This window comes from Chionomys nivalis, chromosome 7 (genome assembly GCF_950005125.1).
Source record: "Chionomys nivalis chromosome 7, mChiNiv1.1, whole genome shotgun sequence".
In the NCBI taxonomy this organism is placed as follows: domain Eukaryota; kingdom Metazoa; phylum Chordata; class Mammalia; order Rodentia; family Cricetidae; genus Chionomys; species Chionomys nivalis.
The window spans coordinates 34,150,333-34,164,861 of record NC_080092.1 but is presented as its reverse complement, the minus strand read 5'-3'; the positions used below and the strand labels follow the sequence as shown (position 1 = coordinate 34,164,861).

General features: G+C 47.1%; 1 pseudogene; it reads left to right on the top strand.

Annotated features, from left to right (window-relative positions):
• Positions 1–1,477: 1,477 nt before the first annotated feature.
• LOC130878849 (U6 spliceosomal RNA) lies at positions 1,478–1,536 on the top strand (annotated as a pseudogene).
• The last annotated feature ends 12,993 nt before the right edge of the window (positions 1,537–14,529 follow it).

Sequence of the window (14,529 nt, the reverse complement as noted above, 5' to 3'; positions counted from 1 at the left end):
TGTGATAAGGTTGCTAGGATGAAACAGCTTTGAAGTAAAGGTAGAGGCCTGAAAGCACCCATCTGGCCTCACCCCAGTCAGGAACTGTGCAATTGCCTGCCCTGCCCTGCCCTGCTGTGTCTAGGGAGCATCGCTGTCCCCACCAAGGCGCCTGGCTCACCTAGCCAGCGAGCACGTGATGGTATTCCAGACACCACAAAGACAAAAGACACTTCCACACAGGGCCTTCTAAAGAAACCAGAGACTACAGTTTTCTCTAGAACAAGACTCGACAGAGAGGCCAAGCAATGGCTTGAATTACCAGGTCTTTGTCTGCGGGCTATGGTATCCAGTGTCTGCCAGGTGCCACAGCTGATGACAGAAGATGACGGCCACAGTTCTCAGGCTTTTCCTCTGCAGAACTGCCTGCCCTTCACAGCTCCTAGCTTTGGGCCTCCGAGGCAAGGCCCACTGGAGAGCTTTTCCTCCACACAGTGGGCATCTTCAGCAGTAGTAGGCAGTGCCAGGTCATAAAGTTAGCCTAAGAACCCAGTACAGGGCTTGGCACAAAATAGGTATTTGTTTTTCTGGATGGATGAGAGCCTCTGATATTAGAATTACCAAGAAATGCTTACAGGAGAAAATGGAGATTTTGGTGCGGAAGCTTACCATGCCCAGGCACTGGGTTCAATCTTTGCCACACCTAGACTATTTAAGATGCAAATTAATTCACAAAATACGCACAAGAAATAGTTTACCTGAAAGAAATGGAACTAAGCAGCTAGGGCAAAAGTTGGGTGATTTTTATATTTTTCTGCTATTTGGCTATGGAGTCACAGGAATGTATCACATACTAATTTTTCCTCTTCCATGAATTAGACACAGCTCTTCAGCTCTCCCACTTCGGTCTGTTGAAAGTCTGTTTTCTGGGTCTAGGGACGTTGTTCAGTGGATGATGCACAAAGCCCTGGGTTTCATTCCCCACACTCCCATAAACTGGGCATGATGGCACATTCCTGTAATTCCAGCACTCAGGACTGGAGGCAGGAGGATCAAAAGTTCAAGGTCATCCCCTGCACTTAGTGAGAGTCTACATAATTTTAGGACAGCCAGGGCCATATAACAAGAACCTGAATAGGAAAAATGTTTTTAAGTGAATAAGAAAATAATTGGCCCAGTGTAAGGAGAGGCAGCCGGGTCTGTTTTCAGTGTAACTAATCTAACCTGGGAGCAGGTTTATCTGCCTTTTAAACTTATCCAAGGTGCTTCAGAAGCTGAGGGTAAGTGGATAAACTTCTGCGGTAGGGCCTCAGTGATAAGGTATTGCCAGGAAGGAGCCAGCAGTATTTATTAGAAAAGATTGAATCAGTGCCACTCTTTTTGAATTAACCCTACCTTCCCTGGAAACCAGACGGCTGCAGGGTTGCAGGGTATAGGCTCAAAGGATGCATCTTCACCCAATTTATTAATAATTGTCAGTTTAGATCAGAAAGGACTGGTGCTCGCTTCGGCAGCACATATACTAAAATTGGAACGATACAGAGAAGATTAGCATAGATCAGAAAGGACTGGCTCCACAGAGTCCCTGTGTGTGTATGTGTGCACACATGCGGTTTGTGTGTATGTGTGTCCGCAGGCACACGCATGTGTATTCCAAAGTTGGCCTTGAGGAGGTTGCGGTCTCATCCTTCATTCTCTCCGTATACATGTAACCAAAACCCCTTGTTGGCCAGGCCTGATGATGCACACATGGACCCTAGCACTCAGGAGGAGAGACAGGAGAAGCGGGAGTTTGGGGCCAAGTCTGGATTACATAATGCATTTTAGAGCAACAAAGACTCTGCCTTGAAAACAGCAAGAAACCTTTCGTTAGAGAGGAAGGAAACCAAACCAAAGAGGAGGTACTGAAAAGCAGAGCTGTGGCTCCAACGTGCAGCGCAGAACTCAGCCCCACCCCTCCAGGGCTACAGAAGAGTCCTGACGTATACCTAGATGCAGCCTCTAGGCAAAATAACCTGGGAGTCAGGTAGGGCACGTGGGAAAATGCAGTTGTTTTTGGTACATTTTTTCTGGAGAGGATCTGCTTTAGTGAGTCCCCACTGCTGTCAAGTGTCCACAGAAAGATTCCTGTGAGGACCAGACTTCTCAGTGGGGTTAAAAAGGGATTTGGGAGCTGGAGAGACACCAGCACTTAAAAGCACCATTGCTGTGCTGGGTGATGGTGGCACACACCTGCAATCCCAGCACTCAGGAGGCTGAGGCAGGCAGATCCATGTGAGTTCAAGGCCAGCCTGGTCTACAAAGCATATGCCAGGACAGAACTGTTACACAGAGAGACCCTGTCTCAAAAAAAATCACACTCACACACACACACACACACACAGAGAGAGAGAGAGAGAGAGAGAGAGAGAGAGAGAGAGAGAGAGAGAAAACTTGCTGCTTTTGCAGCAGTCATAATGATAAAAGTAAAATGCTGCAGGTCCCAGCTGTGTTGCTGGTGAGAGACCAAGAAAGATAGACATGCCATGCATAGTGAGGTTGGATATTTATTTAGTGGGTTATGGAAAGAAAGGGGGAAAAGGGAAGAAGTTAAAAAAAGCAGAGGCAGAGAGAGAAGGAGAACCAGAGAGGGGGTGGGGGAGGAGAGGAGCCATGGCAGCAGCTACCTCTTTGGGAGAGAGACAGAAAGGACAGAGTTCAGACTGGAAGCAGAAGGAAGATCTGCCTTTCTCTGCAACGGATGGGGCAGGGAGGGAGTGGGCAGAGCTTGTCTCTTAAAGGGACAGGACAGATTACATTCCCATCTCTTTTTTATATTAAAAAGGTGGGAGGTTAGGCACAATAGGTTAAAGGAATTGGAATGGCAATTCTCAAGATTGCTTCCTGCTTATTTGTGGGTATCGTCTTGTGGGGGGAGGGAATCTGAAGAAGCTGGATGCTGGTCACATCCTGGCGTAGCTGGTCTCTTTGTTTTGTCTGGTGTTTGTCGTATGGAAATGTCTGATATCTCTCTCTTTTTTTTAAAAGATTAATTTATTAATTATTTATACAGTGTTTTGCCTGCATGTATGCTGCAGGCCAGAAGAGGACACCAGATCTCATTGCAGATGGTTGTGAACCACCATGTGGTTGTTAGGAATTGAACTCAGGACCGCTGGAAGAGCAGTCAGTGCTTTTAACCTCTGAGCCATCTCTCCAGTCCAGTCTGGTGTCTCTTACACCTGCTTTAGGTATTGGCAAAATAGAGGACAAAGGTAAGTTTTAAAAAAAAATTTTTTTTTTAGGACCAGGGAATTGAGAGGGGTGTATCTGACCTGTTTAAGGTGGATCCTTCAATTTGCTCCCTGGAACTCTCAAGAATTTTGGGGAGCTGGGCAATGGTGGCGCATGCCTTTAATCCCAGCACTCAGGAGGCAGAGGCAGGTGAATCTCTGTGAGTTCAGGACCAGCCTGGTCTACAGAGCTAGTTCCAGGCCAGGCTCCAAAGCCACAGAGAAACCCTGTCTCGAAAAACCAAAAAAAAAAAAAAAAAAAAAAAAAAAAAAGAATTTTGGGGGTTTGTGAAAACATAAGTTTATGTCAGAATGACTGGGACAAATATTTTTGCACAACACAATGAAAAGAATTTTTTAAGACTATGAAAGGCAGCGTGAGAGAGAGATTGGATAGCATGCACTTGTCCTCACACCTTTATAACTTGCAGGTACACACCTTACTAACTCGTATTTGTGTTTTACCGAAATCTGTTTGGTGAGGTTGTCCTTTTAAATTGACAAATCCTCTCAGCTGTCAAACTGCATCAGAGGTCTTTGAGAAGGATAAAGTTTCTTGAGTTATTGATTAAAAACAACAGAGACCTTACTTGTTTGGCACCTAGATCCCCTCCTTAGGGTCCTCCATGATCACTGAGGGTCGTATTTGCCTTTTGCTGTTTAGTGCAGGGCCTGCCAGGCTCCAGAAGATCCTGTGGGCTAAGAAAATTGTAGAAAGACGAGCCTATCTTGAACTGAGCAGCTAGGCTGATGATTCCAGCGATTCTGTCCACTATCTGGTGATCTTCAGTTTAGGTGAAAGATAGTTTTGTCTAGTGATCAGTGCTTGGTAATTGAAGTGAATTGCAAATGGATGTTGTTGTGTGTCCATCTGTCTTCTGTCTTCTTTGGAGGAAATAGAGTGCTGCTGCTAGGAGCCAACCTGTCTCTTTTTGTTATGAGAAGCTTTTTAATAATTAAATATTTAAATGCCATATTCCCCAGATCTCTGAGCAGTTGAGGGCTGTTTATCAGGTGTAACTACAGTATAGAATCTGCCTGGAGAGCAGGGTCTGAGTTTGACTGTACTGGCTTTCAACTAAGCAGGTAAGATTTACACTCATAAAAAGGCAGAAAGAAGAAAAAACTGCTTGCAATAGAAGGTTAACAGCAGAACCGAAAATAGTAGAGAATCAGGGTTGAATTAAGAGACTTAAAAGTACATACCTGTTTAAAACATGAGACTTACTGTTTTGTTAGTCTGGAATGAGATATAATGGGCAGACATAACATTTAACAGTAAACATAGGTACATTTAAGTTACATGTATGCACACTATAGTCTGGAATGAGATACAATGAACAGACAATTATAATATTTAACAGTAAACATAGGTGTATTTAAGTTACATGTATACACACACACACACACAGTGAACAGGAATTGGGCAAAGTGAGTGCTCTTGGTGGGCTCTACCAAAGGCATGCCACTGCGCAAAACACACATGTAACAGAGTCAGCACTGGGGAACAGGCAGGGAATACCTCAGTAAAGATGGTGGAACTTGGTCACCTGATCTGGCTCTCAGTTAAGATGGCAGTGAAGTCACTTAACCTCAGTTAAAATGGCAATGGTCACATGTTGTATAGAAAAGCCACAATTTTTGAGCTGTGGGAGTTCTAAACAAAATGACGAGAGACCTAGAGGCATGATCCACTCTTGCTGAGCTACTCACCATAAGCCATGGCAGGGACAAAGGCTGGAATTGAAAACAGCTGCCTTCTGGATCCAACCAATCTTGTTGGCAGTGGTGGCATGAACAGTTTGAGGAAAAGCGGAGCTGGTGGGACACCAGCAGAGCATAGTTTGAGAGTTTATACCATAGCTGAAAACGTGAAAACCCACAAAAAACACCACAGGGCCTATAGAAGAGTGTCCTCTCTCTACAGGCGGCGTGTTAAAACCTGACTGGCTCTGGTCCAGGTGACTCAGAAGTCAGAGAGGCTAGGGCTGCTCTGATCTCTTACAGCGGGGACCACTTACGAGTGGTAGAAAAGAAAAGAAAAGAGAAGAGAAAAGAAAAGAAAAGGAGAAAGGAAAATCCGGGGGACCCAGGGCCCCCAAATCAAATGCACCACACAGCGTGTGCAGTGCTAGCATGGGAGGACCAACTCTGGGTTGTCCGGTCACGTTTTTAGCTCTGGGAAGCAACCAGAGATGAATGTCAGCGAAGAGCTCAACTGTAGCCGGGAAGGCTGTGGTTGAGGGCTGGGAGGGGAAAACTCAGCACCGAAGCTGCTGGTATGCGTACAGGTTGGCGTCTATGAGCAAGCCCATAAACAACACTCCTCCATGGCCTCTGCGTGCTCCTGCCTCCAGGTTCCTGCACTCACTGCTTTTGATAATGAAGTGCTATTTGAAATTGTAAGCAAAATAGACCCTTTCCTTCCCAAGTTGCTTTTGGTCATGGTGTTTCATCACAGCAATAGTAATCCTAACTAAGACACACACACGCACCCACACAAATACTTAGAATAACAAACACTACAACAAAAGCCACACCGGGACTTTGGGGTTAGGGATGCAGCTCAGCTGGTAGAGGGCTTGTCCACAGACACAGAGCCCTGGAGCTCAGCCTCTCGCACTATACAAGCTAGAACTGGTGGTGCATATCCTCCTTCCCAGCACTTGCAGAAGGACCAGAAGTTCAAGGCCACCGTCAGCAAGTTGGAGGCCACCCTGAGATGCATGAGACTCTGTCTCAGATCAGTCAACCAACCAATAAATCAACCAACTGATACAGCTCAAAATTCAGGTCATGTTCCCTTTTTTAGGCATCTACTCATAAGGCAGACTGTATGTAGACACTTGGTGTGTTCTAGGCCAGAGGACAGCACCTAAGCTAAGCAGTTCTTGTGCATGGATTTTCTTAGAGACAAAACATTCCTTCTTGAAGGAACGCTCCTAATGACCCACAATGTTGTTGTTGTTCTTCTTCTTCTTCTTTTTTTCCTTCTTTTGGTTTTTCGAGATGGGGTTTCTCTATAGTTTTGGATCCTGTCCTGGAACTAGCAAACTAGCTCTTGTAGACCAGGCTGGCCTTGAACTCACAGAGATCCACCTGCCTCTGCCTCCCAAGTGCTGGGATTTTTTTTTTTTTTTTTTTTTTTTTTGGTTTTTCGAGACAGGGTTTCTCTGTGGTTTTGGAGCCTGTCCTGGAACTAGCTCTTGTAGACCAGGCTGGTCTCGAACTCACAGAGATCCACCTGCCTCTGCCTCCCAAATGCTGGGATTAAAGGCGTGCGCCACCACCGCCCGGCTCCAAGTGCTGGGATTAAAGGCATGCACCATCACTGCCTGACACCCACAATGTTCTAAAGAAGTGGTTCTCAGTCTTCCTAAACTGTGAACTTTACTATAGTTCCTCACGCTGTGGTGACCCCAACCATAAAATTACTTTTACTACTTCATAGCGAGTCTTGGTACTGTCATAACAATTGTAATATAAATGTCTAATATGCAGGATGGTCTTTTTTGTTTTGTTTTTTGGTTGGTTGGTTTATGAGACAAGGTCTCTCCGTGTAGCTTTGGAGCCTGTGCTGGAACTCTCTCTTGTTGTCTAGGCTGGTGTCGAATTCACAGAGATCCACCTGCCTGTGCCTCCTGGGATTAAAGGCATGTGCCACCACTCCCCGGCAGCAAGATGGTCTTAAGTGGCCCCTGTCAAAGAGTCATCTGACCTCCCTGTCAGGGATCACAACCCATAGGTTGAGAACCACTGGTCTAGAGGCTTGCCTCTGAGAAGAGTTTATTTTATTTTTAAATATTTATTTATTTATTATGTATACAATATTCTGTCTGCATGTACGCCTACAGGCCAGAAGAGGGCACCAGACCTCATTACAGATGGTTGTGAGCCACCATGTGGTTGCTGGGAATTGAACTCAGGACCTTTGGAAAAACAGGCAATGCTCTTAACCGCTGAGCTATCTCTCCAACCCCTGAGAAGAGTTTAGATCCCGTCAATTTTACCTTCCCCATTGCACTCTGGTTCAGTCCACCATACTGTGGGGGGACGGTAAAGTAAGAGCACTGCCATTTCGGCACCCCCAAAGCTGAGCAGTCTCAAGTTCATATAGTCACAGGTGCACAGCCTTTGTGCACATCTGTTCACACCTGTTTCAAACATCTCACGTGATGTGGGATAGGACTTTCCCCTTGCTGTCATTCTTCTCATCCATAAGTTAGACTTTTATAACCATAATAACGTCACTGTTTTTATGAAAATTATGTCACTGAAATGGCTAAACTTAAAAGAATGACAGTATCAAGTGTTGTCAAGGACATGGAATGACTGACACTCTAGAAAACACCATTGGTGGAAGCATGCCTTGTGAACCCCACTAACTGGAGGTCTCTACTAAAGATAAACAACTTCAGTTCTGAACATATATCTGGTAGAAATAAGCGCCCATGTCTACCACAGGTTATGTTTCAATATTCAGAACAACTAACTGTATTAGGGGCCAAGTGCTTAGGGCAATCCCACTTCAGGACAAACACTTTCTGTGGAGAACTAATTCATTCCACAAGAACAGCATTAACCCTGTTCAAGGTCATGCCCATGACCTAATTACTTCACATCAGGTATCTCAAGAAATAAGGGGTCACTTAGAGGTTCTGCTTCCTCCACATCACCACACTGAGGACTGAGCTTCCAGGACGGGAATCCTCAGTGGTTAAGGTCAAGCCATGACAACAGCTTTACAATGAATCAAAAATTAGAAATAACAGCCGGGCGGTGGTGGCGCACGCCTTTAATCCCAGCACTTGGGAGGCAGAGGCAGGCGGATCTCTGTGAGTTCGAGACCAGCCTGGTCTACAAGAGCTAGTTCCAGGACAGGCTCCAAAACCACAGAGAAACCCTGTCTCGAAAAAACCAAAAAAAAAAAAAAAAAAAAATTAGAAATAACAAACCCATCTGTTGTACAAATAACCTGTAGGGTATTCAGGCCATAGAATTTTAAACTGAAAGAGAAACCGATAGAACATGGATGGAACCTCAATGTTTAGTGTAAACAGCTAGGTGCAAGGTGAGTTACTGTGTGACTCTGTTTCCACAAAGACCACAAAGGAAGGCGAGGGAAGCCAATGATGGGGCTGAGGATGGGTCTCCAAGGCTGCCCGCCACTCACGAGAGCTGAGGGAGGTCTCTGGGACGTCAAGTTCTTTCCGTCTTGATCCTGGTGGTGGCTTCACGTGTGGATACAGAAAAAAAAGTTACCGGGAACGTGTGGGTTGATGAGATGTTTCAGTGCTACAAAGCCTGCCAGCCCAAGTTCAAACCCAAGCATCCCATGTTGTAAGGAGAGAGATGACTCCCAAATGCTATCCTGTGGACTCCAGAGGTGTACATGGCATGCACACACACCATGCACACACAAGAAATGTAAAAAAATGTTAATGTTTTAGAGCCAGCAAGATGGCTCAGCAGTTTTCTGACCTCTACATGTATGCCAGGATATACAGGGATGGATGGACACACACATACAAACACACACACATATAGAGAGAGAGGGAGTAAAATTTTTATAAAATAAATGTTAAAAATTTAATCTATGTAGTTTTATATTTATTTATTTTTGTTTTTCGAGACAGGGTTTCTCTGTAGCTTTGGAGCCTGTCCTGGAACTCCCTTTGTAGACCAGGCTGGCCTCGAACTCACAGAGATCCGCCTGCCTCTGCCTCCCGAGTGCTGGGATTAAAGGCATGCACCACCACCGCCCGGCTGTAGTTTTATATTTATGTGTGTATACCTGCATGTATCCCATGTGTACCATATGTATGAGGTGCTCCCAGAGGCCAGAGGAGGGTTCTGGGCCCCTGGAACCAGAGTTAAAGGTGTTTCAATGAACACTAACAAGATGTCTGGACTAAAGGTGACACTGTGTGACTCACTCTGTCCCACTCTCAGCGGTCACACCAAGACGTGTGTGTGTGTGTGTGTGTGTTAGTTTGGTTGTTTTGTCTTTTGAATTTTGTTTTGTTTTTTGGGGGAAGGTTGCAATGGCAGAGGGCAGATAGGAACGGACGGGGAGATGAGATATGGTCTGGATGCATGATGTGAAACCTATCAATAAAGAAAATCAATAAAGAATCAGTAAAGTGAAGAGAAGGTGAACCTGGGTGTGGCTGTCTTACCACAGGCAGCCAGAGCTTCTCCTCAGAAGAGAATGGCCTTTAGCCTGCTCCACCCTGCCCCAGAGCAAAGAATTTTCTGGTACCTATGGGTGCCTCCAAGTGCTCACAGAAGGCTGAACCTTATCCTAGCTAATGCCCCAGAACCACCAGCATTCACTGGTCTGCCCAGCAGGTGGTGCCAGAGGGCCACTTTGCTGTCCCAGAACAGCCCCCTCCACTCCCTGGATCTAGAACCCAGAAGAGTCTTGTCCAGTAGCCCTGTCTGACCGGCAGGGGCCAAATAACCAGCATGGTTCTGTCCTCCAGTACAGGGGCCAGTGTCTCCAAACAAGTTCGCAATAGACAGGGCAGCAGGAGTGTGTGTGTGTGTGGGGGGGGGGGGTTTAGGAGGCTTGAGCTAGGGCAGGTGAATGATGAGAAAATGGCTTTAGAAGTCCTGCTGAGCCGGGCGGTGGTGGCGCACGCCTTTAATCCCAGCACTTGGGAGGCAGAGGCAGGTGGATCTCTGTGAGTTCGAGACCAGCCTGGTCTACAAGAGCTAGTTCCAGGACAGGCTCCAAAACTACAGAGAAACCCTGTCTCGAAAAACTTAGTCCTGCTGATGCTGGGGTGGTGGTGGTGGTGCACACCTTTAATCCCAGCACCAGGTGGATCTCTGTGAGTTCGAGGTCAGCCTAGTCTACAGAGCGAGTTCGAGTACAGGCTCCAAAGCTACAGAGAAACCTTGTTTCGAAAAACAAAACAAACAAAAAAGTCCTGCCACTGGACTGCTGTGGAGGAGTAAGACAATGTCAAGGGAAGCTGTGTAAAGGAAAAGGAAATACCAAAGGTTTGGGTAGGAGGTAAGGAACTCTATTTATTTGTTTACTTATTTGAGGAGGGGTGAAGGTCAGAAGACAACTGGTGGGGATCAGTTCTTGCTTTCTATGCCATAGATTTGGGGGATCGAACTCAAGTTATCAGGCATGGCAGCAAGCACCTTTATCCAGTGAACCAGCTCACCAGCCCCAGGAACTCATTTTGAGATGCTTGCCAGACGAGGCACATCAAGTGGACAGTTGGTCCCTAGCTCAGGAGCTCAGAGAGAAGCTCGCCTGAGGCTACAACCTGGGATGCTTCAGCCTTCTCTTCAGACAGGATCACAGTGGGGAGTAGAGCAGCCTTGGGTAACAGCAGTGATGGCTCAGTGGTTAAAAGTCCTGGCTGTTATTCCAGAGGACGCAGATTCGATTCCCTGCGCCCACATGGTAACTCACAAGTGTCAGCAACTCCAGTAACAGGGAATCTGATGCCTTTTTCTGGATTCCTCAGGCACCTGCACCCACACATGCAGTATACAATGCATTGTGTGTATGCACGCAAAATACACAAATTAAAATTAAGATAGGGGCTGGAGAGATGGCTCAGCGGTTATGAGCACTTGCTGCTCTTGTAGAGGACCTAAGATCAGTTTCCAGAACCCTTAGCAGGTGTCTCCAAGGAATCCAGGCTTCGCTAGCAGCAGGCCCCTCACTGTTCTCAACTGAGTGGAGACGCCTCAACTGAAGCATGCCGCACAAAATGTCTGGCACACAGGAAGCTCAGACACTTAGCTGCCATTTCCGGACTAAACATGCGGCACCGCTCTTCCTACTCAGCCTGCTTCGGGGACTCTTCCTCCTCCGGCACGGAGTCCTGACGTGAGCTGTGCCTGCTGCACCTTCAGGACCGCAGCGTCAAACTGACGCATTGGCAGAAGCTGCAAGTCACTTAGGCTGCGCTTCTGAAGCAGCAAATGGTGCGGGGGCCATCTGGTGCTCGGGCTGAAGACAGAAATATCCCAGTGTTCCCAGGTGGCTTAAGCAAATAATCTCACTTTGGAAAATTCACACGCCCCCAGCCCAGCCCTGTCTTTTAAGGGCTGGCTTCTGACTTCTAGCCTAGTGCTCTGCGCACCTCCTGCCCCCAGGATCCCAGATGAACTTGGAAACTCAAGAGACCTACTAGACAATCCTTAAGATTTTATTTTAGGGAAACTTATGAGAGGGGCTGGAGTTAGCTCAGCGGTTAAGAGTGATGACTGCTCTTGCTGAGTCCCTCTGGAGTTCATTTCTCAGAACCAGTACCTGGAGGCTCACAACCTGCACCTTCAGCTCCAAGAGGACCCAACCCCGTCTTCTAGCATTCAGGAACACATCAGTCCCTGCCAAAAAGAAAACAGAAAGAGAAAGAAAGGAAGGAGGGAGGGAGGGAGGGAGGGAGGGAGGGAGGGAGGGAGGGAGAGGGAGAGGGAGAGAGAGAGAGAGAGAGAGAGAGAGAGAGAGAGAGAGAGAGAGAGAGAGAGAGAGAGAGAGAGAAAGAGAGAGGCCTGTTGTGGTGGTGCAGCAACTGGAAGTGGGAGGCAGGAGCAGATCTCTAAGTTGAAGACAAGCCCGTACTATATACCAGTCTCCAGGCCAGCCAGGGCTACATAGTGAAACTGATTAACACACACACTACAAACATATCTACATATCAATATACATGTAAAAGAGGCCAGTTTTAGTGGTGTGCACCATAATCCCCATCTGTTGGAGACGGAGGAAGGATTGGGAGTTCAAAGCCTCCCTCTGGCCCACAGTGAGTCTGAAGACAGCTGGGAAGAATACAGATGAGGTTTCACAGTCACCTCCCAGCTTCTGGCAGCTCAGAGTTGAGACTGAGAACAGCTACTTACTGAGGTTGGTGACGGAGAAACACGCATTCACGACTGTGCTGGAGAAGAGACTCCCAGAGACTCTGGTTGTCTTCGGGAAGGGCAGGAAAAGCACCAGTGCAGAGCCCACAGAGCCCCTGAGTCAGGGAGAGGGAGAGTGGGGGAAAGGAGCCCAGATGCGGCCAGCATCAGCAGTCTGTGGCTAAGGTGGAGCTGTGCCGGAGACAGTTGTTCCTCGGTGCCGAAGCGCGGTGTGCTGATGAGGATTGTGAAGTTCATTCAAGCTTGCTGCAAAAGGGCAGAGAAGCCACCCTGCAGTCCATTCAGGCACAGGAAACTAGAGGTGAGGCTTGGTGGTTAAGAGCGCTTGCTGCTCTTGCAGAGGACCACCCACATGGTTGCTCACGATCCACTTTAATTCCAGCTGCAGCTGATACAACACCCTTTTCTGGCCTCTGTGGTCACTGCACTCCTGGCACAAACCTATCCACCCAAACAGGTAATTAAAAACCCACCTACAGTGGTGGGTGGTGGAAAGCACAAGGCCCTACCTGGCACCCTAGGTCCTTTATCCCCCTCTTCCAAGCGTTTGCGGGCAACTGAGGGAACTTCATAAAGGGATACCATAAAGTATTCCAGCCAGCCCTGGTCCCACCAGTCACACTGATCAAATAATGACAATAATGGGGTAATATTCCCCCAGCGGCCAGAAGACAAGGATTGTCAAGAGAAGATTGGCAGAAGTGGTCATCCTTGATTGCCCACCACAGTAGGGGCAGTGACACACAGAGTATCAGGAGGTGGTGTATGTATATTTATAAGTTGAGTACAGCACAGAAGGGTATCTGGCCAGGCACCATAGAGTGCCACCTGAACACAGAGCCTAGACAGTGTTCTTGTTCTTCTGAGAATTACTTCCATAATCCATTGTGATCACACCCCCTTTCCTGACTGTTTGAACTTAAGTCTCCACTCCACTCTATTTTCAATAGTCTTTGTTTTTTGCTTTGCATTTCCTACCTTCATTTGCAGCTCTTTGGCCAACCTATTTCTGCTCATTTCTGTGTGGTCGGTGATTATCATGGTGGGCATTTTTCACTCTGTCTGCTCGCTTTGGTTATCTATGTCCATGCACTTTTGGTAGGCTAGGTAGCAGCTCCGCCACTCACCTTCTTTACACACTATTCACCCAACAGGGACAGATCTCTATTTTCCGCGCTAGCCCGCGTCTCAATAGCTGGTCCCAACTGGTGGTGTTCTGCGAGATTGAGACCTGTCTGGCAGACCGAGTCGCAGGGGCAGGCCTCTGAGGCATCTCTGCTTCCTGTCTGCTGCAGTATGACATCTCTTACCCCTGCTGCCATCAATAAGGTAGCCCTGACCACTGTTCCTTTCCCACCCATGGCAGACTGTATTCCTGAGACTGGGCCAGAATAACTTCTTTTAAAGATCAAGGGACATAAAACCCCAAACCAACAACTGGATTCAAGTGAGAGTATCTAGGAAGTGGGAAAAGGGTGGGGCTCAAGATCCTACAACAACAGCAGGGAGGAACACCCTAAGACTAGACACCACCTATCTGTGCAGAATCGGAGGGCAAGCTGCCTCCATACCCCCTCACACCGAATGTTCTTAAAAGATCAGAGGGAATCTCAGAAGCAAGCCCACAGACATCACTGTCTAAACCCATCTGCCTGTTCTACCAAGTACCAACCTGAGGTCTCTACAGAGAAGCACCAATGCAGCATACAACAATCACCCAGGAGTGAAGGGCTCCACTCCAGACATTTAGTTAGATGAAATTCAGGATAAGAAATCCTGGAGAGGCGTATCAAAAAAGATTGAGGCACTTGAGAGGCAGTGTTAGAATGAATACAGGGGCCAACCTGGGCTACACTGAGACGTGTCTCAAAAGTAAAGCAGAATTAAACAAAGAGAGGAAGCTGACTAGACTAGATGAGGTAGTCAGACTTCGAGGTTTGAAGGTAAGGTTGGTGAGGAAGCTTACAGACAGTAAGAAGAGAGGACGACAAAGAGATCATGCTAGATCTCAAGACACATAAAACAAAGAACAAATCCCAGGCAGTGGTGGTGCAGACAGGCTGGTGTCTGAGTTCAAAGCCAGTCTAGTCTACTGAGTGAATTCACACCACCCAAATGGCCACTCACAGTAAGTTCAGTTCTCAGAAGACCCCATGTTTCTTTCTAGCCTCTGTGGGTACCAGGCATGCATGTGGTGCATTTCCACACACAATGGCAGAACATGCATACAAGTGCTGAGCATGAAGTAACAGACACTGGAGGGTTTTCTTCAAACTATCCCACAATATACTGAGACTTGTCTGCAACATTATTCTATGAGGATCATGCTGGTTGGTTCTAAACTCACTGAAGGACACGACCAAAAAAAGAAAACTATAGACCA